The sequence below is a fragment of the Moschus berezovskii genome, chromosome 16 (genome assembly GCF_049115385.1).
Source record: "Moschus berezovskii isolate FMDL1 chromosome 16, NW_MosBer_1.0, whole genome shotgun sequence".
Taxonomy (NCBI): Eukaryota; Metazoa; Chordata; class Mammalia; order Artiodactyla; family Moschidae; genus Moschus; species Moschus berezovskii.
The window spans coordinates 85,458,618-85,462,672 of NC_142475.1; positions in this window are offsets into that span (position 1 = coordinate 85,458,618).

Sequence of the window (4,055 nt, forward strand, 5' to 3'; positions counted from 1 at the left end):
GCCACCCATTCCAGTATTCTTGCCTGGAAAGTCTCAAAGAGTCAGACAAGACTGAATGACTTTCACTTTTCACTTTCATATTTAGTCTGGATCCATGCAGGGCAAGGCTATGGGGTGATGGGTGAATTTTACTAGTAAATCACAGTGTGTAAGAAACCTCATATCCTGATGATTTTTATCCTGTTACATGGAGATTTCTTATATTATCTTTTGTCTTCTCAAACTCAATAGTGTTCACAAATTATAAGAAGCATTTGTGTTTGTCAGATATCATATATTTTGTTCTTCTACTTTTGGATGCTATTATAGACTGAGAGTTTGTGTCCCTATCTAAAATCATAAATTATATTTTTTCTAATGTGGTGGTATTTGGAGGGCTTCCTTTGGAAATTGATTAGGTCATGAAGGTGGTGCCCTGATTAGTGGGATTAATCCCCTAATAAAAAGACATCTTGAACTTTCCAGGGGCCTCAGTGGTCAAGAATCTGCTTTCCAATGCAGGAGCCACTGGATATTATACAGAGCCATAAAAAAGAATAAAAGAATGCCATTTCTAGCAACATGGAAGTACCTGGAGATAATATACTTAAGGCAGTCAGAAAGAGAAAGACAAATAACTTATGTCACTCTTATGGGGAATCTAAAATATGACACAAATAAATTTATCTATGAAACACACTCATTGACACAGAAAACAGATTTGTGTTTGCTAAGGGGGAGGTGTGTGGGGAGGAAAGGATTGAGAGTTTGGGATGAACACATGGATACTGTTATGTATAGAAAGTATAAACAACAAGGCCCCACTGCAAAGAACAGGGAGCTATGTCCAATACCTTGTGATAAATCATCACAGAAATCTTTTCAGCCATAAGTCTGTTTTCTGTGTCTATGAGTCTGTTTCACAGATAAATTTATTTGTGTCATATTTCAGATTCCCTATATGGGTGACATGTTATTTGTCTTTCTCTTTCTGACTGCCTTTAGTATGATAATCTCTATGTCCCTCCCCTGGAGAAGGGATAGGGTACCCCACTCTAGTATTCTTGGGCTTCACTGGTGGCTCAGACTGTAAAGAAACTGCCTGCAATGTGGGAGACCTGGGTTCATTTGCTGGGCTGGGAAGATCCCTCGAAGGAGGGCATGGCAACCTACTCCAGTATTCTTGCCTGGAGAATCCCCATGGACAGAGGATCCTACAGGCTACAGTCCATGGGGTTTCAAAAAATCAGACACGACTGAGTGACTAAGCACATACACAAATATATAACTGAATACTTTTGCTGTGTAGAAGAAATTAACATTGTAAATCAACTATGCTTCAATAAAATAAATTAAAAAAATACATTATTTACCCATCTAGAATTTATTTTTGTCTGTGTAAGTAAAATATGTAACCATATTTTTCCCAACAGTTAAAATAATATGTCAATATAATTATTAATTTCAGCTTGTTTCACAATTTTCTATTTACTATATCAGGTTTTGCAATATCTAGAAGTTTGACCTTCTAGTTAGGCACTTTCTCCTTCTCCTCCCTTTCCTTCTCTTCTTCCTTTAAACAGTCTTTAGGTAAAGTTTGAAAACTTCCCATAAAAATTTATTTAGAATGCCACAATGCTATATATTTATTTTGAGGAGAATGACATGGTTTTGTATTGTGTTTTTCTATCCAGAAGAGGACACATATCGTGAAGGATTTACTGATGTCTCAATAAAAATCTGTAATTATCTCCATAGAGTGTACATATGACTGATCTTTTGGTTTTGCTGTTAAAAAAATAAAAGAAGAGGGCACTATTTATGTTTGATTTGCATTTTCAGTGAGCTCCTCAGAAAGGGTTCAGTGACTTATGCTGTCATGAATCACAGTTCAGTCCTCAAGGCCACAGATGTTTGTTAAATCCCAACATCCATATTCCTGAGCCAAAACCACACAAGTATGTTGGTAACACTTGTACCTACATATTCAATGTTATGTAGGTTTCCACCCAATTGCACATTATGTCTATATGTGAACACACACAGGAAACCACACAAGTATGTTGGTAACACTTGTACCTACATATTCAATGTTATGTAGGTTTCCACCCAATTGCACATTATGTCTATATGTGAACACACACAGGTCTGTAGCTGATAATACATGGATTAGTATTTGACTATATATATGGAAACATTTGTATATGTATATGCATACGTATTTGATATATCACACACAGGCCTATATATTTCTAAAAAGAAGGCTATATATTGTCATACACAGGTCTATGTTTAATCACACACGTGGCTATAACTGTCCACACACAGGGCTATATCTTTTCATTCATTGCTTTGCTTTGTATTTGACCATAATGAATTTAGGGAGAACTTGGTTGTACAATTATTCCATTCCATGTGATATGGACTGAGGTCATTCTCTGGTAAACAACACATTGCTGGACTTTTATTGTGAGTCAAAGATAACTGCACTGCTATGAATGATGCATTGGCAGAGATGGCTAGAAAACCAGACTCTTGGGTCTTTTTCCTTCTCCATGTAGACACAGAGCTATGTAGACAAAGTTTATCAAATGAGGTTGTCAGGCTTGTAAAAGGCCAGCTCAGGACTCCCAGCTGCAAAAGCTATCAGATCAGTTAAACTTTACCCCATCATGACATCAGTCTGAAGTCTAGGATCTCAAGTTCTAAATCCAGACTGCTTCTACACACTGAAGGAAACAAACAACATGAAAATGTAACCTATAGAATGGGGGAAAAAAAAAACTTGCAAATCATGAATAGATATTTTTCCAAAGAAAATATAAAAAGGCCGATAGGAACATGAGAAGGTGCTCAACATTGCTAATCAAGGAGGAAACGCAAATCAAAACCAAAAGATAAATCACCTCAAATCTTTAGGATGACTAATTTTGTGAGAACATAGAGAAAATGAAGTCCAAATAAAACTCACTCCTGGTGATACAAAGCCGGGTTCTGTGGGGCTCCAGGGCCCAAAAGCTTTTCTGTGTCTCTCACTTCCTTGATTACAGGAAATAAGCTTCATTCAGTCTCCCCGACTTTCTGTGAGTTTCAATGGACAGGTTTGCAGTTGTTAATTAGGGAAGAAAGGTGATGTGAAATAAGGGAGAAACAAACACCCAACAGAAACAATAGTGCAGCCTTGGAGCAAGTTTCTGGTTCCCCATCAAAGGATACAGACATTCTCTTTGAGTTGTTCGGTAGATACTGAAGCAGAGACACATTTTATTTTCCTGGGCTTCAAAATCAATGTCGCTATGAAGTTAAAAGATGCTTGCTCCTTGGAGGGAAAGCTGTGACAAAACTAGACAGCATATTCAAAAGCAGAGACATTACTTTGCTGAAACATATTCTCATAGTCAAAGCTATGGTTTTATCCAGTAGTCATGTACAGATGCTAGAGTTGGACCATAATGAATGCTGAGAGACAAAGAATTGATGCTTGTGAATTGTGGTGCTACAGAAGACTCTTGAGAGACCCTTGGACTGCAAAGAGATCAAACCAGTTGATCCTAGAGGAAATCAACAGTGAATAGTCATTGAAAGGACTGCTGCTGAAGCTGAAGCTCCAGCACTTTGGCCATCTGGTGCAAAGAGCAGACTCATTGAAAAAGATCATACTGGAAAAAGCTGAAGGCCAAAGAAGAATGTGGCAGATGATGAGATGGTTAGATAGCATCACCAACTCAGTGGACATGAATCTGAGCAAAGTCCAGGAGATAGTGAAGGGAAGCCTGGTGTGCTGTAGTCCATGGAGTCAAAAAAAGTCAGACATGACTTAGCAACGGAACAACAAAAACAACATAGATGAAAAGTGTCAATATGTAGTTGACAAGTAATGTCCTGTTAATTAAGAAAGTAAAGAAAACAACTACAATTCTAAATTCTCCTAAGAGAGGAAATGAAAACTTCTCAGAGGAAAAAGGTAACATCTTTGAAATTCCCAATTTTCCAATCCATTTTTTAAATGCTTCCATGAATTAGGGCAAGAAACAGTGCTCTGAAAGACTTTGTTGATGGATGTTAAAGAAGGCTGC